General features: G+C 43.2%; 1 long non-coding RNA gene across 1 annotated transcript in view; it reads right to left on the bottom strand.

The window, feature by feature from the left end:
- The window catches only part of LOC117203373 (uncharacterized), a 32,886-nt gene extending 15,355 nt beyond the window's left edge, over positions 1 to 17,531 (bottom strand). The window contains exons 1-2 of the long non-coding RNA XR_004486106.2: positions 6,205 to 17,531; positions 1,364 to 1,455 (exon numbers count right to left, since the gene is read on the bottom strand). This is a non-coding gene — a long non-coding RNA (uncharacterized LOC117203373). The remainder of the gene's footprint in view (positions 1 to 1,363; positions 1,456 to 6,204) is intronic.
- Between the last annotated feature and the right edge of the window lie 3,259 nt (positions 17,532 to 20,790).

Raw genomic sequence — 20,790 nt, 5'->3', positions numbered from 1 at the left:
TTTAATGAATACAGAATTTCTATTTGGGATGACAGAAAAGTTCTGGAAATGCACAGTGGTGATGGTTGCACAACATCATGATTGTACTTCATGTCATGAAATTGTACATTTAAGAATGGCTGAGGGGCTTCCCTGGTGGCACAGTGGTTGAGAGTCCACCTGCTGATGCAGGGGACACGGGTTCGTGCCCCGGTCCGGGAAGATCCCACATGCCGCGGAGCAGCTGGGCCCGTGAGCCATGGCCGCTGAGCCTGCACATCCGGAGCCTGTGCTCTGCAAAGGGAGAGGCCACAACAGTGAGAGGCCCGTGTACCGCAAAAAAAAAAAAAAAAAAAGGATGGCTGAAATGGTAAGTTTATGTTATGTATACTTTACCACAATAAAAAAAAAAATCACTCACAAAAAGTTTGTTCAATAAATAAATCACACTGCACTTAAAAGAGATCTAAAGCCCCACCCCTGGCCTCTTGGACCCTATGTGATCAGGCCTCAGCTTTCTACTCTGATCTTATTTCCCTCCAGCCCTTTCCCCATAATCATTCTACTCTGACCAAACTGATCTCCTTTTTTATGCAAATACACCAGACTTGTTCCCTCAAGTTCACTGCAATTGCTTTCCATGAGGACTCCATTTCAAATTGCTAAACCTACCCCCACCACTCAAATTACTCTCTGTATTAGTTAAAAATAATACCAACTGATGTAACAGATAAAACCCAGAACCTCCAGGGTTTAGAACAGTCCTAAACTGTATGTATCAGAATCATCTGGAGGGCTTTTTAAAACCCAGACAGCAGGGCCCACCCCTCCAAGTTTCTGATTCAGTATGTTTAGGGCAGAGCCCAAGGATTTGCATTCATATCATGATCCCAAGTGATGCTGATGCTATTGGTCAAAGCACCCTACTCTGAGAACCACAGGTTTAACAAAATTAAAGTTTATTTCTCACCCACGTAATTATAAAATGCAGGCATGCCTAGTAGGGCAGCTTTCCTCCATGCAGTGATCCCATCCTGTGGCTCCACTATTTTTAACAAAGGATGCCCAAGGTTGTCCTGGGAGTTGTCTCCATCCAAGCCAGCCAAAATGGAAAAGAGCCCAGAGGTCTGCAAGTAGGAAGCTTTTATGGGTCAGGGCTGGAAGTGGCACACATCACTTCTTCCCACATTTCAACAGCCAGAATTCAGTCAAATGGTCACAGCTGAACTGCAAGGAAATTGGGGAAATACAGTCTATCTTTGGGTCCATGTGGAAGAGTAAATGGGATTGGGGATCAGCCTTATGCAGTGATCTCTTATGCTACCGTATTTGTCTTCCTAGCCTTATCTCTACCTGATATTATATCACGTATTTATTTCCTTACCTTTTCATTGCCTTCCAGCACTAGGATGTAAGCTTCACGCGGGCAGGAGCTCTGTCTTGTCCACCACCGTGTCTTCAGTACCTAGCACAGTGCTTGGCACAAAGAAGTCACCAATAATTATTTCTTGAAGTACTAAATGCATTTTTCACAGGATACTCTGTCTGATGATCTCCTGTTTACCTTTTCTGTGAGATGTTCCTGAAGCCACATTCCTTTTCTTGCTTATGTCGCTGGGCCCCTGCCATCACAGCAGGCCTATGTTTATGCCAACAGATAGGACCAGTTTTTCCAATAACACTAGGGACATTGTGATGCCCTCTCAACTGCTCTGTCCTAAGCATGGCGGTCATGCTATCTTCCATCCCCAATGTCCCTTTCTAGTTTATCCCAGTGGCTTTCTTTGTAAAGGAGAATAAAAAGCCCAAAGGATGTTCATTCCCAGCCAGGCTGAAGACCCATGAGCTGGTCTAGCACAAAAGACACTCTAAACAGGGTAATGATAACTAAGACAAACAGCTACCCTGTGGGATTTGGACGAGAGGAGTTTGGAAAGTCATCAGCAAGAAATAAAAGAGTAAATATACAGAGTGAAGCCAGCCCACCGTGACAGTGAAGTGGGGAGAGTCCAGAGGGAAAGAGTAACTGTCTTGGATTCTCACAGTCTTCCTGTTTCATTTGCAGGATATCCTTAAAATAAACTCATTTTTTTAAGAGGGTCTAAATGAATCCCTGTTCCCCATTTGGTTATGAGCCTGACTAACTCAAGCCAGCACCTGTTGGCAAAATGGCCAACAGCTCAGTAAGGTGGCTCACTGAGTGGCTGTCACATTCACGTGCCACTTAAATAGCTCAACAAAGTGACCTGCCCCACCCAGAGATGGCATCTCAGACTGTAACTATAAACAAGTTCAGGCCTCCTCTCCTCACGCTAAGAACACTGCAGCAGTTTCTTCACCCCCCCCGCTTGGCTCTTCTGCACCAGGCCACCAGATCCATCTTTCAAAAAGCACCACTTTCATGCTGTCACTTTCCTGCTCCAAACCCTCCACGGACTACAGAACTGATACTTAATTTGCATGCCTGTGATAGAAATGCTCACAGGGGCTGCATGTCCATTGTCTCACTTAATCCTCACAACCACCATGCAATTAGGACCTACCATCTTTATTTTGCAGCTCTGGTGACTGGGTCGTGTAAAGATTAAATAAATTACCCACCAACCTGAAGCTAAGAACCAGCAGAGTCAAAGGAGAACCCCAGGTGTGCCTGTTTCTAAAGTATCTCCTGTTTACACTACACATTCATTCATTCATTCACTCATTCATTCAAACATATGTTGAGTGTCAACCATGTGCCAAGAATTGTGCTAGGTACAAGGATGACAATGGATCATTCGCAGGAAGACAACTTTAAGAGTACTATGAGCAGAGTTCCCTGTGCTATACAGTAAGGAACTCTGTTCAATGTTCTGTAATAACCTAAATGGGAAAAGAATTTGAAAATGAATAGATACATGTATATGTATAACTGAATTACTCTGCTGTACACTTGAAACTAACACAACATTGTTAATCAACTATACTCCAATGTAAATTTTAAAAAAAATTTTTTAAAAAAAGAAACTTCTTCATAGCACAGGGAACTCTACTCAATACTCTGTAATGACCTATATGAGGACAGAATCTAAAAAAGAGTGGATATATGTATAGGTATAACTGATTCACTTTGCTGTACAGCAGAAACTAACACAACATTGTAAATCAACTATACTCCAATAAAAATTAATTTTAAAAATATCAAAAAAAAAAGACTGCTATGAGACAATGAAGCATGTTCCGTATTGGATGGAGAACGTGGATGCTTAGAAAGTGGGCTGCAGGAGCTCCACACCCAGCCTCACTGGTCAGGGAAGCCTTCCCTGAGGCAGTGTCACTTGAGTTGAGACCTGAAGGATGAACAGGAGTTAACAACCTGCTTTTCTTGAGGGAAAGTTATCCTGTGGCAAAGGGGCTGCCTAGTGCCTCATCTCTCACTGTGACTCTCCCAAACTGATGGGCTGCCAGGGAAGAGGGGAGAAGGAGGATGGAAGGGATAAAGAGAGAAACCAGAAAACCCTACTGTCAAATGATATTATCAAATATATTTTGTATTTTAACAACTCCTAACCTTTGGGTTTACAACTGTCCCTGTGTAATTTGAAACTAAAATCTATTTCCTCACCCAGCAGCATCTCTTCCCCCACCCACCCCCACCCCACAGAGATGCACCACTCTCACTGCTGGTCCATTGGCCGTGCTAATTATGTTCTCCATAACACATTCCTGATTGCATAGAATTAAATAAACGTGTGGAGGTGACAGAACAAAACGAAATCTATGACTTACTTGACAGACTGATCAGTTTGTTGGGCACAGGGTGAAAACAGCAAATGTTACACATGCAGATTAGGATAAAAGGCCCAATAAAGTCACATGTTTTTAAAGATAAATACAATCAAACTGAAATAATTTTTGCAGTTTCTTCTATTATAAATGTGATCTGAACACGCTGTCTTCCTGTTTTTCAGCCTTTCACAGGCTTCTGATTTACCTTCTATTTAAGATTCCACTAAATTAATAGAGAAAACTATTTCGATAGACTATTCAATTTCGCATTTGCAATTTGAAGGTTGCTTCACAATCATAACTTCTACAATAGAGTGAAAGTAGAAGGTAGAAACACTTTTACTCTGTAAGAGCTTTACCAAGTAGGGAAGGGACAAAGATGAAAAAACAAATTCTTTATAAGGAGCCGAAATAGAAAATCTAGGTGAATAAGCCAGACGATAAACCCAAACTGAATTAGTTGAATTTCATAAAGGAATAAATAGTTGTGACAATGGGATGTCCCCAAACCAGAAAACCCAACTTGTGGTTGGGTGATGACCCCCTTAAAAAGTGAAAGTCTTTGTTAACTATAGACATATGCATGTACACTGTAGCTAGGTGTTCACCAAACCTTACTTCCTTTTTTCCTGGCACCACCTTCCCTCCTCCCATTCCCAGCCCCCGCCCTGCAACTGATCAAGTGCAGAACTGAAACTGGGTTCTGGCCAATAATCAATGTGAATGGCATTCCTACAGGAGTCTGGGACCAGGAATGACTGCGATGAGCACAGTCATCCCAACCCTGCACACACATCTGCTCTGACCCACGTTAGACTAAATGTGAGGGAGCAAATGCACGAAGGGACTGAGCTTTGGTGTGTTTTTACAGCAGTGGACCAACCTTAAGTGATACCCACCAGGGGGAGAAAGGAAACAGGGTCCTCCAGAGTAGACTATGATTTTATAGGCCATGAGTGGGTGAGCTGCAGATGTCCTAAATAGTTTCACTAGACACTGATAATGTCCTTCATGTATCAGTGTCTACAGAATAAAGTCCCAGACCCCTAATATCGGCATCTCACTCTCCATGGCGTCATTCCTGCCTACCTCCCTAACTTCAGCTTCAACCGCCCGCCATCAATCCTCTGTTAGAACCATCCTGCATCACACGGGTATCCGGAACAACCTCCAGCTGTACGCCTTTATGCATAATCTCCCGTCTTAAGGCCTGCCCTTCCCCTTTTATCTGCCTCCAAAATCCATAATCATCCTTTCAAGCGAAGTCTGAAACCTGGTCTCCCTAGGAAACGTGCTTCTTAAGCTGGGATACAGTAAGCCTTGATCGATGTTGCTCAATACTGTTACACGTGGGGGAGTCCAGGTGTGCTCCGGAGCAGCGAAGGGGAGATGGGGAGAAAACGTGCTCAAACAATGGACGTTGCCCCCTGCACAGTTTTAGTCAAGAAGGCCCAGGGATTCAACCCTGGTAAGTTACTGGTTCCTTGCCATGCGACACTCAGTCTCTCCTTTGCTCAACGCAGCCACCAGGAGGGGAACGGCGTGGGAAGATAGGAGTAATTTTCATCTTTATTCTCATTTGCCTTTGTCCATTTTCTCACCGCCCCCTTCCTTTCATTTGTATTTTGTCTTAGCTGCCAATTTGGGGCTTAATTGGTAGAATACAGAGAAGCTGAAGTAAAACAAAGCTCAGTAGAATATAAAGAGAAAAGGAACAAAAAAAAAAAGGGAAGGCATGAATGGCAGCCTCGATTCTAACCATAATCAGAGAAGCAGGTTGGTGTGGCACCGGAACATACATGACCTCCCAGTGCAGGAGACTCACGGTTCATTTACTGCTCCATTTTCTCACAGCACAGATAATTTACCTGTGTGATGATTGCATCCTGCCCCCGGGCTCTCAGCAACTCTTCCCTACCTACCGTTGTATCTTGAATTTGGGAAATGTGTCTGCATTCAGACAAAATGCTGAAGATAACTTGGGAGGCAAGGAAATCTCATTTCCCCTTCAACGCAGTGGCAGACTTGGGTTCAATCTATGAAAGTCAATTGGTAGATCTGTGCAAGTCTTCTAATTAGAGATATTCAGATAGCGGGCACAGGTTCCGTTTGTATTCCAGGTTTAAAAAAAAAACAACAAATCAATGTCCACACACAGGAAAAACACTGAGCACTTATTCTGAAGCCACAAATTGCAGTAGGGCCCTGCACAGAAAACCAGAGGGGCTGTAAGTCAGTGCAAAACTACCACCTCATGAAGAAGAATGATCAGAAGGAATGGGCAGAACTTTCACCTCCAGGTCACAAGCTCAAAATGCAGCCCAGCCCTGCCTGTATGATGTTTATAAACCACTGACAGTCCATGGGAAAAGAGCTGGCTCAAAGACTGTATTTTTACCAGAAATGATTGTTCAGCTGAGAGGCTGAAAAACAGTAGGATCCCCCAAATGAACTCACCTACTCAGCTCCTAAAGGTGTATTCCAGCTGGCACGGCAGAGTCAAATTGCACACTGCATGAAGTTCATTTCCAGAGTTTCCTGAGCCAGCTCTGTGGCAGCGGACCCTGGAAAGGTGAGACTTCCAGACGGGAATTCAGTTCACAGTGCTCGGCTCACCTCTGGACTTTCAGTCACGGAGTCAGAAATAGGGAACAGAAAACACAAAGGCAAGGCTTAATCTCCTTCCTCTGGGCTCCCAGGGCTCAAATTCCTCTGGAGTACCAAGTCTAACTAGCACCTACAAACTAGATCTAAAGGTGAAGGATGATCGAATAATTTTTAAGCTTTGTTTAAATAAGAAACTAATATTTATTAAACCATAACCATGTGACAGGCACTCTCTGAAGTGCTTTCCTAGACTTTATTCATTCTACAAACATTTAATTCAGAGCCACTAAGCAAAAGAACAAAAATTAAAAATTGGGATTCATGGATGAGGGAATAGACTCCTTGATGCAAAGGAATCCGCAGGCATCTTTACTCCTAAAGGTTGTGTGGCAATTTTTACCTCTGTCTCACTCCAAAGAGCATTCTAGGAAACTGAGAGTTAGGTGGTATCACCATCACTATCATCCCCTTTTTACAGAGTGGAGACTAGGCTGAAAGAATAGAAGTACAATGCCCAAGATCACACAGCTAGAAAGTGGAAGAGCCCGTAACTCAACACAGACATCAAGCCACTGCTTTCTGCTTTATAACATGCCACCTCTTACTATGGTTCAGAAATGCTTTCTCCTAGCCCAGGTTTACCCAGGAGCTAGGCTACACCAAAATGGAGATAGGAGGATACCTGGTACTGTTCTAAAAACCAGAGTAAAAGAAAAAATAGCCTCTTTTTTTCCCTTCAGTATGACAACCTGAATCACCCAAACTGGGCAGCGCTAGCTCTGGGAATACCAAGTCCTATTGCCCTAAGACTTAGTTTTCATGTGGGATTAAAAATAATTAGTAGGGCTTCCCTGGTGGCACAGTGGTTGAGAGTCCGCCTGCCGATGCAGGGGACACGGGTTCGTGCCCCGGTCCGGGAAGATCCCACATGCCGTGGGGCGGCTGGGCCCGTGAGCCATGGCCACTGAGCCTGCGCGTCCGGAGCCTGTGCTCCGCAACAGAAGAGGCCACAGTGGTGAGAGGCCCACGTATCACCAAAAAAAAAGAAAAAAAATAATTAGCAAACATTTCACAATATACAAAGCATAATCAGAACACTGCAATCTTGCTATGTGAGTGGCCAAGAAGAAATGTCCTTTCCTTTTGAGAAAAGTCCAAGGAAGAGAAGCTGTGTGGCAGGGTGGAGAGGGCCTAGCAGCTGCATCAAGCACATCTCAGATTGAATCCTGAATCCACCGCCCCTGGCTGGTTCCCCAAGTCTGGGCATATTAACAACGGTGTCCACAAGTGTGGATGGGTGGTGATAAAGCCCACTTTGCAAGATTGTTGACCAAATGCCTGTAACGCACTGAGAAGCATCCCAGGACATGGGGAGAACTCAGTAACTGGATACCATGATCTTTTTGCTAGTTACTGGTCCTAAGCCTCTGGGAATTGCTATGCAGCAGAAGAGCAATTTTACAGCACGTTCCACGGAATTCCCTATTCTAACTACCCAGAAGCAGCATAGTGCTCATCTCTTGAGGCACACACACCCCTGTTGCCTCTGAGCATTCACTCAGTGTGCATTTCCAGGGCCAACCATAAAGGCTAAAATACCCTCAGAAGTCACAGAGACGCTGTTTTTTATAGAGTGTGATTCCCTGACCCAAATCAGTCTTTTTGCCTTTGAATCAGTTTATGCTACCAGTTATTTAGCAGATTGATTGCTGCTATGGCAACTGCACATCCCTCCGCACAGACACAGGCAGAAGTCCTTGATACAATCCTGGCTTAGTCTCTCTGGCTGCATTCAGTCCATGCCAAAAATTAGAGAATATTGGGAAAATTAACTGCCTTCTGCACTATAGGCACTGGGGCTGCATTGTGGTGCAAAGAACAAATGAAGCCTGATGTGTGTCCTTCTTGCCCAGCAGCCCACAAGGAGGGAGAACTAGAGTCCCCAGCCGGGCTCTGGCCACACTGCTCACCTTTGGTTTCCACGGTTTCTGCCAAGTATCAATGCAAGATGTACCCAGAGACTGCAAAGGCCATTTGGCAGTGCTGTGGCCTCTCAGGAAAGCTTTCCACTTACGGTAGGAAAAGAACTGGCTTCTCCTTGTGTCATAAAGAGCTGTATACAGATTCTAAGTACCACTTCCTAGCTGCATGATCCTGGGCAAATCCCTTAAACCCTAAAACCTCAGTTTCCTCATCTATGACAAGAAATTAAGAATAGTCTCTCGGGCTTCCCTGGTGGCGCAGTGGTTGAGAGTCCGCCTGCCGATGCAGAGGACACGGGTTCGTACCCCGGTCCGGGAGGATCCCACATGCCGCGGAGCGGCTGGACCCGTGAGCCATGGCCGCTGAGCCTGCGCGTCCGGAGCCTGTGCTCCGCAACGGGAGAGGCCACAACAGTGAGAGGCCTGCGTACCCTGGCTGTTACCAATATGGTATGAAACCACAACGCTGGCACCAGATGGACTCTCATAGCCCTCAGTTCATTCTTCCTTCTTATCTTCCCTCTTTGGTTTTCTTTAATTTTTTTTAATCTGTTCTGCCTGATGAGCAAGAGAGATGATTAGGCTCATTAGGAGCTGGTTGTACGCAGTCCTCTAAACATTTCTGATTTGAAAGCTTGAGCCTCTAGTTCCGCTAAGTGTGTCAAATTTTCTTTACGATATAGATCAGTATTTTAGGCTAGTTCCACCTCCAAAGGACAGGCTGGTTCCTCCAAGCGAGGTTTGCTCTGTCCTATTCTGTCACCTCCAGTGTCTCCCCTCATCCACCAGATCAACCTGCTTTAAAAATGGCAATCTGTCAGCATGAATGAAGCTGGAAAGCTAGCGTGTAAATATAGAACGGTACCCTTCCCTAAAAGAGCCCCTCATCTCACAGATTGTGAGAGTGGCTGAGGCTGCGATCTCTGTTTGCTGAGGAGCCCATGTTATTAGCAGCCATGCTATTTCTGTATCTGGAGGTGCCTGGAGCACTTACAGAAATTCTTTTAACCCATATGTTGTTTTTATGTTTTAACACTCTGTATGTATATGTAATTTGCATAAATACAAAAATAAATAGCTGTCCGGTGTTTCTCTGAAGGTTGTAAACTCCAAAGAAAGAGGTAGCAATCTTCCCATATATTGGCCTTAATGACACAGCCCTTGATATGCAGCGATCAGTAATGTGGCCCAAACTGACTTTGAGATTTAATACTTAATAATTTGTGATGCGAATATTCTCACTTTATGTCCTTTCTATCAGCAAGGATGAGAAAGAATGGTGCAATCAGATGTAAGACCAGAAGCATCACCACATCATAAACCAATACCACTTTCATCAGCTCCCTCTGAAGATCCCAGGATTCAGGGCCAGTTTGTGATAAAACAGTTCATATAAAGCTTTGCTTTGTTCACAGGGTATAAGCAGAGACAACTGGTATCCTGGGACAACAATATAAAGTCAGAGAGACCTGGGTTCTGGATTCTAAGCCTTTCTAAGTCTCAGGTTCATCTTTTTTAGAACTGATAACATGTGTATTATCTACCCGGCAAGGCTAAGGGTGCAAACTCTGCAGTTAAGAGTATCTGGGTTGGACTCCTGAGCTGACCTCTGAGAGCCAAGTGACCCTGAACAAAGTGTCTTTACCTCTCTACACTCCAGGCTCCTCGTCGGAGGATTGGAGGTGATCCCAGTCCTACCTCACAGAGCTACTGTGAAGGTGAATTCCGACGACCTACGTGAAGTGCTTAGCGCAGGCCTGACGCACAGGAGAGTTCAATAAATGTAGCTCACAGGAGTCACCGCAGGAGGAGTGAATGACATACAGCCATAAGAAGCCTGGCTCTTAGTAGGCTTTTTAAAAAATGGAAACTTCAAACAACTGAAAATTGTGCCATCAAGAACATTCCCCAGATACCACTGCAAACCTCTTTAGAATCAAAAAGTTGGATAGGCTCCCATTATGATAAGAAAGGAACCCTCTTATAAATCCATCTTCTCATTGAAATTGTTTCAGCATTCAGAGCAGGAAGGGGAGAGCAGGGCCTGGGCTGTGTGCAGCCTCTCTGTTCAGAAATGATCCTGTCGGATCACACAAACCAGGGGCTTTCTGCACACTCCTCAGCCCTGGGAAGGCACGATTACTGGCTGCCACCAAGGATGGGGAAGAGAGGAAACAAAAGGCCAATTTTTTTTTTTTTTTTTTTCAAAAGGCCAATTTTTAAATGAATCGGTGTAACAGAACAGTGACCCCAAACTCCTCCCCTCAAACCCCATCAACTGACAAGTTGACCAACCACCCCCTGAGAGCAATGGGGAAGTTTACTTTAACAAAGGGGTCATTTCTGAGGCCAGTAAGGCAGTTCCAAGAGGTAAGGCAATAAATAAAAGAATGATTTTCATAGACACCTAGCATAGATCAGATTGCTGGTCATGCTTTTTGTTTTGTTTTGTTTCTTCAAAGATACACCCACACACCTTTGGCAGTGTAATCCTCAAATGACTAGATGTTACTTCTAAGCTGCAAGACCTCAGGCGCTACCTGTCCTCACCCACACCCAACTGTCTACCATCTTCGCCACCAAACATACCCCCGAAGACAAAAATGGCCCTTCAGTCCCTGAGTCATTTAAACTGAGAAACCAGTTGAAGTGCTATTCCCAAAATAAAACAGAAACATGGCCACTGGCATGAAATATTTACAGCTGTGAGATGAAAAAAAAAAAAAAAAGCGTCCCTTGACCTGGTAGGCAGGGGAATGATGCAGTTACACAAACAGGAGAGAAGCGATTTACCCCAACACTGTTCTCTCTTCTGGAATGCCAACGTGCAGCTGTCACGTTAGCTAGACCCAGGAGTTGTCTTCAGCTGCTTCCTTCCCTCCCCACTATATCCAATCACTGACTTGGTTCCATCTAGTCCATGACTAGACTCCATCTCAGGTGTCTGTGCCCTGCTTGCCTATGGGATGCCCTCCACAGTTCAGTGCCTCGTGTCTCACCGCCGACTGACACAGCCACCTCCCTCACTGGTCTTCCTCCCTCCTCCATCTCCCTCTCTGCAATGGCTTCTCACGCTGCAACAAAGTCGCTTCAAAGGTCCTTCAAGATCAAGCCCCTACCTACATCTCCAGTTTTATCCTTTGCCCAGCCTCGAACCCCCTCCCAGCCCACCATGCCCTATTCCTCCTGAAACATGTCGTATGTGTGTGTACTTTCATGCTGTGGGGCACGCTTTTCTCTCTGCACGGTTATCTCAGTCCTGACACACCCTCCTCCTCATCCTTCAATGCTCAGCTTTTCTTTTCTTTATCATTTCTGGACTCCCCCAGTTAGGTTAGTGGCTCCCTACACTGCGCTCACTTTGCCCGTTTATGCACTTTCATTATAGCACGTTTCAGACTGTGTGGCAATCGTTTATACATCCACTCCTGTTCTTTGTTCTTTATGTGATGGTCAGTCAGGAGAGGCTCAGGAAAACTAAGGTGATTATACTTACAAGACCCAGAAACAGGAGGCACCATGTGCTGCACAGGGTCTCAGGCGGGAGCACTGGGTGTCAGTCAGGAGGCAGAAGACAGGAGGAAGGAAAAGTCTAGAACAGAGTCTTAACTGGGGGTTTCCTCAAGAAAGGCAAGGCAGGGAAAACATTTTAGGATTGGCTACTTTGAACAGTATCTTCAGGCTTTAAGCTATACGGCAGTCCCTAGCTGTCTGGTAGGGAGCTCTGGGATGATTAGGGTAGGAGAATATTGCATCCTGGGTGTCCAGGTCAGATGGAGGAGGTATGGCTCTGGACTGGTTAGCCTGCTTTATCAAAGGCATGTTCCCGGCTGAGCCCTTTGCTATCTCTAAGAATTGGCTAGTCCCTGAAGGGCCAGTCTCTCTCCAGCCAGAAGGGTTTTTAAGATGTCAAAATATCATAATATATAGAAAATTAAAAATATAAACAGTACAACCCCCAAACTAAAACCTGGGCTCTTCCCTACTAAATGCTAGGCACTGGGCTTCTAGCAGGGTGTCTAGAAGGGCTTGTATTCTACTGATACACTGATACCTACTAGTTTACTGGTTTTCTACAGCTGGTTCTTTCTTTCTTTTTTTTTTTCTCTTTTGCGGTACACGGGCCTCTCACCATTGTGGCCTCTCCCATTGCGGAGCACAGGCTCCGGATGCACAGGCTCAGCGGCCATGGCTCACGGGCCCAGCCGCTCCGCGGCATGTGGGATCTTCCCGGACGAGGGCACAAACCCGTGTCCCCTGCATCAGCAGGCGGAGTCTCAACCACTGCGCCACCAGGGAAGCCCCAAGCTGGTTCTTTCTGATTAGTCAATGCCCTTCCCATACTGGTTAGTAAATATTTTGAATATCATCCCAGATTACAACTGCCTTTTATCTGTTATCACAGCCTTGTGAGGCATGTACTATTGTCCACATTTTAGAAATCCACAAACTAGTCTCAGAGATGTTAAATAACATGCCCAAATCACAGAATACTAGTAAATAGCAGAGCCAGAATGGGACGCTACATTCGCCCATGCCGGAACCCATGTTCTTTCCTCTCCATCACATCGCCTCTTTGCTTTTTTGTTGTTTCTTCTAGATTCAGGCATCCAGAACAGTGCACAGCATCCAGTAGGCCTTCATTAAACGATTTAATGAATTAAGGTATAAGTAGCAGGGAAATCAAATATTTCTTTGATTTCTTTGAAAAATCAAACTTTTCCCACAGCTGATCTACTCAATGGAACAAAAAGGTGGGAGGTCCATACCTCCATTTTAACCAAAAGACATCTCACAGTAAGAACTGCTTACTTCATCAAAATGCAATATATTCTTACCAATAGGAGCACTTTCATGACAATAGCTACTTCTAGAGCACCTGCAGTGGAGTGTGCCCTGTGCTAAGAGTCTTGTGTTCATTACCTCATTTCATTTTCCTACTAACTCTGCAAGTGAGAAACTGTATCTTTATCCTCATTTTCCATGAGGAACCAGAGGCTCAGAAAAGGTATGTAACATGACTAAGGGTTCAGAGCTGGTAAATGGCAGAGCAGGGATCAAAAAAGCAAGGTGAGACTCTCCAAAATACCTGCCCTTTCCACTCTGCCACACAACCGATTTCTTTCACACCCATGTATCATTTGTGGGATGAGTGTATAGGGCAGGAAATGGGACTTCTTACTACCTGGAGGTCTCCAAGACAAAAAGGTGCTACATCACCACTAAGTAGCCTTGTCGGTAATGGATTACTGTGGCTTCCGTCTTCCGGGCCCAATGGGAGGCTTGGTCATGGGCTCAGGACACATCTCCTGCTGGAATCTTATTAGTGCTTCCTCTGCACAGATAAGAACTGTTGTATTGTGTTAAATTGACTGACACAAACAACCATGCTTTATCCAGAAATAGAAAATGCAATTTTCTTTGGCAGAATAGAACACAGGAAGTGGTGGGGTTGAAATGTCATGCACGGATCAAAGGTTTGGCAGAGGAGAACGGTTAAAGTCAATCCCCTACAGGGGGAAGAAAACAAAGGTCTACAGTAGTCTATAGCAATTATCCACCCAAAGTCACACTATAGAATTGGGAGCCACTGCTACTTAAAACTCTTTAAAAAAAGGAAAGAAAGAACATTCCCCCGCCCCATAATGTTAATGTTTTATCTACATGAATCATTTGGAAAGATCATAGATACACTGCTGAAAATAAAAGAGAGAACACCATCGACATATTCTCATCTCTAGTGGTAGGAAATGACCTTTTCATATAAGAATAAAGTAGAGAGAAGCCAAAACTGCTCCCTCAACACAAACCACCACGAGCGTATTACTACTCTGACATGTATGCCAGAGGAAACTAGAACTGAAGTTAAAAATGAAGGTTATCCATCACTCATATCCTCTGGTCAGTAACCTTCTCTTCAAGTGTAATGTCCACTCACATTGCTACAGTTTCACAAATCTCAAATCACTGTATGACTTTTCTGGGATTATTTTGGGGTTTGTTTGTTTGTTTTTTCTGCAGCAAGGTTTTCCTATTACTTTCTACCTAAGATTATAAATCTTCCAGTTCCTACAACTGATGTTTTGTCCCAATCCCCATATTGTTTTTAATTCTGTGGCACTCTCCATTCAGACCAAGGGGAAATTGTTAACAGGAAACATAAAACAAAGCAGAATACTGGCTTTTAGGGTCAAATACAAAGATATGGAATAAAACAGAAAGATTTAACAAACATAGTTCATCAAGGAACAGTCAAGAAAGTACGAAAGAACAAATGCTCTGTCTCTGAGAAGTGACCCTGCATTCTGTCTGCCTGGCCAAGTCCAGCGAAAGACCAGATGGTTTATGGAGACCCTGTTTCCTATTCAACTGAAGACAGAAGAAAGTACATACATCATAGCAAAACAGATGAGAATTAGATATTGGCCTTTCATTTATCGATTTGTTTGTTGGTTTGGTTGGTTTATGTAACACAAGATAGAAAATAGAAGTATTAAGTACAAACAGTGAGGAAATCATTTAAAAGCAAAGATATATGTGGCATGGTTTAGCCTTGATTAGACGTGGAAGCAGAAGGATTAGGGTAAGAAAATAAACTGGGTCTAAGTTTCACAGAGTCAAATAGGCCCTCCTCCCTGATAACCTACATATAGTGTGATTTTAATAGTGATTTCGCACATCTAAAGCCTTTTCTTTGCTGGGTGTCCTCCGAAAAGTCACTTCTATTAAATATAGATTTGGTTTCTAAGTCACTTCCAGCTCATGTTCTCAATTCCTTTTTATCTTGAACAAGTCATACCACACCTTCTGAGTATTAACTGTCCCCAGGAGCCTATGTCCCTGACTTAATATGTTGTGAAATGAGAGAAAAGGACTATAAGGTGTCCTGACTTCTCAGAAAAATTAGTCTATAAAAATTGTAAGAGTTTTAATACGGATAAAAGAATTTTACCATTTAAGTGGGATGAATCTTAGAGAATTTGAGTTTGCTTTTGGGAGGAAAATGCTACAAAGATGATACTGATGAGAAAAGAGCATAGCTGCATTTCCTTGAGCAAGTCGCTATATTCTCCTGGGGTCTCAATTTGCTCATGGAGGGGTAAGATGGAGGGGTTCCCAAAGTTAACAGAAGGAAAGAAGTCATAAAGATCAGATCAGAAATAAATGAAAAAGAAATGAAGGAAACGACAGCAAAGATCAATAAAACTAAAAGCTGGTTATTTCAGAAGATAAACAAAATTGATAAACCATTAGCCAGACTCATCAACAAAAAAAGGGAGGAGACTCAAATCAACAGAATTAGAAATGAAAAAGGAGAAGTAACAACTGACACCACAGAAATACAAAGGATCATGAAAGATTACTACAAGCAACCCTATGCCAATAAAATGGACAACCTGGAAGAAATGGACACATTCGAAGAAAAGCACAACCTTCCGAGACTGAACCAGGAACAAACAGAAAATATACACAGACCAATCACAACCACTGAAATCGAAACTGTGATTAAAAATCTTCCAACAAACAAAAGCCCAGGATCAGATGGGTTCACAGGCAAATTCTATCAAACATTTAGAGAAGAGCTAACACCTATCCTTCTCAAACTCTTCCAAAATATAGCAGAGGGAGGAACACTCCCAAACTCATTCTACAAGGCCACCATCACCCTGATACCAAAACCAGACAAACATGTCACAAAGAAAGAAAACTACAGGCCAAAATCACTGATGAACACAGATGCAAAAATCCTCAACAAAATACTAGCAAACAGAATCCAACAGTACATTAAAAGGATCATACACCATAATCAAGTGGGGTTTATCCCAGGAATGCAAGGATTCTTCAATATATGCAAATCAATCAATGTGATACACCATATTAACAAATTGAAAGAGAAAAACCATATGATCATCTCAATAAATGCAGAAAAAGCTTTTGACAAAATTCTACACCCATTTATACTTAAAAACTCTCCAGAAAGTAGGCATAGAGGGAACTTACCTCAACATAATAAAGGCCATATATGACAAACCCACAGCCAACATCATTCTCAATGTGAAAAACCGAAACCATTTCCACTAAGAACAGGAACAAGACAAGCTTGCCCACTCTCACCACTATTTTCTTTTTTTTTTTTTTTTTTTGCAGTACACGGTCCTCTCACTGTTGCGGGCTCTCCCGTTGCAGAGCACAGGCTCCGGACGCACAGGCTCAACGGCCATGGCTCATGGGCCCAGCCTCTCCGCGGCATGTGGGATCCTCCCAGACTGGGGCACGAACCCGCGTCCCCTGCATCAGCAGGTGGACTCTCAACCACTGCGCCACCAGGGAAGCCCCTCTCACCACTCTTATTCAGCATAGTTTTGGAAGTTTTAGCCACAGCAATCAGAGAAGAAAAGGAAATAAAAGGAATCCAAATCGGAAAAGAAGTAAAGCTGTCACTGTTTGCAGATGACATGATACTATACATAGAGAATCCTAAAGATGCTACCAGAAAACGACTAGAGCTAGTCAATGAATGTGGTAAAGTAGCAGGATACAAAATTAATGCACAGAAATCTCTTGCATTCCTATACACTAACGAAAAATATGAAAGAGGAATTAAGAAAACACTCCCATTTGCCACTGCAACAACAAGAATAAAATACCTAGGAATAAACCTACCTAAAGAGACAAAAGACCTGTATGCAGAAAACTATAAGACCCTGATGAAAGAAATTAAAGATGATACAAACAGATGGAGAAATATACCATGTTCTTGGACTGGAAGAATCAACATTGTGAAAATGACTATACTACCCAAAGCAATCTGCAGATTCAGTGCAATCCCTATCAAACTACCAATGGCATTTTTCACAGAACTAGAGCAAAAAATTTCACAATTTGTATGGAAACACAAAAGACCTCAAAGCAATCTTGAGAAAGAAAAATGGAGCTGGAGGAATCAGGCTCCCTGACTTCAGACTATACTACAAAGCTACAGTAATCAAGACAGTAAGGTACTGGCACAAAAAACAGAAATATAGATCAATGGAACAGGATAGAAAGGCCAGATATAAACCCATGCACATATGGCCACCTTACCTTTGATAAAGGAGGCAAGAATATACAATAGAGAAAAGACAGCCTCTTCAATAAGTGGTGCTGGGAAAACTGGACAACTACATGTAAAAGAATGAAATTAGAACACTTCCTAGCACCATACACAGAAATAAACTCAAAATGTATTAAAGACCTACATGTAAGGCCAGACACTATAAAAACTCTTAGAGGGAAACATAGGTAGAACACTCTATGACATAAACCAAGCAAGATCTTTTTTGACCCCCCTCCTAGAGAAATGGAAATAAAAACAAAAATAAACAAACAGGGCCTAATGAAACTTAAAAGCTTTTGCACAGCAAAGAAAACCATAAAAAAGATGAAAAAACAACCCTTAGCATGGGAGAAAATATTTTCAAATGAAGCAATTGACAAAGGATTAATCTCCAAAATATACAAGCAGCTCATGCAGCTTGATATCTAGAAAACAAACAACCCAATCCAAAAATGGGCAGAAGACCTAAACAGACATTTCTCCAAAGAAGATATACAGATTGCCAATAAACACACGAAAGGATGCTCAACGTCACTAAACATTAGAGAAATGCAAATCAAAACTACAATGAGGTATCACCTCACACTGGTCAGAATGACCATCATCAAAAAATCTACAAACAATAAATGCTGGAGAGGGTGTGGAGGAAAGCGAACCCTCTTGCACTGTTGGTGGGAATGTAAATTGATACAGCCACTATGGAGAACAGTATGGACATTCCTTAAAAAAACTAAAAACAGAACTATCATATGACCCAGCAATCCCACTACTGGGCATATACCCTGAGAAAACCATACTTCAGAAACAGTCATGTACCACAATGTTCATTGCAGCTCTATTTACAATAGCCAGGACATGGAAGCAACCTAAGTGTCCCTAGACAGATGAATGGATAAAGATGATGTGGCACATATATACAATGGCATATTACTCAGCCATAAAAAGAAACAAAATTGAGTTATTTTTAGTGAGGTGGATGGACCTAGAGATTGTCATACAGAGTGAAGTAAGTCAGAAAGAGGAAAACAAATACTGTATGCTAACACATATGTATGGAATCTAAAAAAAAAAAAAAACGGTTCTGAAGAACCTAGCGGCAGGATGGGAATAAAGACGCAGACGTAGAGAATGGACCTGAGGACACGGGGAGGGGGAAGGGTAAGCTGGGACGAAGTGCATGGACATATATACACGACCAAATGTAAAATAGACAGCTAGTGGGAAGCAGCTGCATAGCACAGGGAGATAACTCAGTGCTTTGTGTCCACCTAGAGGGGTGGGATAGGGAGGGTGGGAGGGAGATGCAAGAGGGAGGAGATATGGGAATATATGTATACACATAGCTGATTCACTTTGCTATACAGCAGAAACTAACACACCATTGTAAAGCAATTATACTCCAATAAAGATGTTCTAAAAAAAAATGATGGACGGGTTCTGCTGTGTGAGTACCCCTAAGTTTCTTTCTGGCTATAACATGTATGAATTAAATCAAAGCTAAAATTAGAACTTAGAGTTCAAGCTTTTTAGTTGTCTGATTACGACATTTTAAAGAGCTGTTTTCTCTTTGGAATTGCTGTATGTGCCTGAGAGATAAATTTAAAATTTTGGAGAGAAAAACCGTCTCTTCCTTGCTTTCCCCCCAGCCCCAGTCCAGTTGTTGGATAATAAAAGCCAACAAGATAGGGAAGGTCCAAGGCAGACCCTTTTTCTGGCCTCTCCATTCAATGGACTCTCAGAATTATTCTGGTTTCTGAATAAGATGATTCCTTCTTTCACCTCCAACACTTATCTTTCTGGTCAACCATTAAAAGGGAGGAAGCAAAAGCACTGCCCAGCAAGAAACTCCTGCAGCTGGCAGAAATGAAAAGCAAAGATCTTCCCTCACAGGTCAAACCTAACTGACACAACACAGATAATGCTGAGCTGCGAGAGAAAAGGCAGACTCACAAGCAGCTGAAACTACAGAGAAACTATTTTGAGTTCCTTTCACCAAAAATTGTAACATATTCGTGCTTTGTTATCAGAGCCTCCTGGAACTCGCTGGCTTTTCCTTATTAATAATATTATTACTGAAAGATTTGTTTTCAACTTGCTAACCAACTATTCCCTGATTAGCTGGAATATTCTTGCTCTTTTCAAAACCTGCTGTCATACTATAGTGCTCCATCTGAGCCCTGGAGGCAGCCTGAAACAAACAGCTTCTTTTTCTCACTGTGGTCCAGGAGAGTTGAAGAGCCCACCTGAATAGAGCTGGAGTTATGTGAAAAGTCTCCTGTTTCCTTGGAGCCCCAGGGCCGTTTCAGAGAGAAAGTGACTTAGGATCTGCCATTTGGCATACAGCGTGCTGCTGAAAGCATACAGGGCTTGCCCAGAACTGGCTTCCCCCTCACAGTCCGGCTCAAAATGGGAACAGAAATGCCTGCGTGGCCAACGGAAGCATCGGCTTTCGCACTGCAGGCTTCTTTAGCAGCTGGGGACAGTGATACTCAGAGAGCTTGCACGAAAGTAAAAAACTCTACACCCCTATCTCAAAGTTTCAGTGGAAGAGAGGCACACCGGTGGACAACAGTGAAGGAAAATGGTCGAGGGTATAGAACTGGGAAACTCGATCCTCAAAGCAGGAGATGTTTTCAATGAGGGAGACTGGAGTAGCCTAGAAATTCTTTGGAAATTCGGGAGAGTGGCCACCCTCCTTCCTGGTCCAAGAAATTGGGGGTTGATGGGAAGACCAACCTTCATGGCAGAACAATTTGGCAGAAGCTACCCTGAGGAAGATGATGATTATAAATTCTTGCTGAATAGCATTTTGATAAAAGGTTGGGGGTATAAGTAATTGTTAACAAAGCAAGGAAACGTTTCTGAGTGCACAATGGAAAAAGTCCAGAGGAGCTTTACTATTTGGAGGAACCAGAGGTAAGAAACGGTGGAGTAATCAGGGAATTTGGGCTTTAGAGAGGATAGACAATTTGACAGGAATGGAAGGGCATGGCTTGTTGGAAGTGACTAGCTTAACTGGCCTTACTTTGGCCAATAAGCTAAACTTTCCAAAGTTCAAGAGAGAGAGAGTGGGAACTGCCATGCATTGGAAGTATATGCACTGGCAGGTGCAGAAAAGAGGTCTGTGGTTTACTTTTAGAGAAAATAAAACACTACTTGGGGCTGGAAGATGACCATGCACATAAACCTGTAAATAGTACATAAAACTAGAGTCCCTGTTTGTGCTGAGCTCTCCATGCCTGCTGCTGTGGAGCCTGGCACGTGGTTAGGAAATGGGGTCCATGAACTCTGTCAAGGGGTTATAAAGATCGAACATGCTGCTCTTTCTGAGGAATATAAAATCATATTACTAAATTC

The sequence above is a fragment of the Orcinus orca genome, chromosome 6 (assembly GCF_937001465.1).
Source record: "Orcinus orca chromosome 6, mOrcOrc1.1, whole genome shotgun sequence".
In the NCBI taxonomy this organism is placed as follows: domain Eukaryota; kingdom Metazoa; phylum Chordata; class Mammalia; order Artiodactyla; family Delphinidae; genus Orcinus; species Orcinus orca.
The sequence above is the reverse complement of the archived record's forward strand: the minus strand, read 5'-3'. Positions and strand labels throughout refer to the sequence as shown.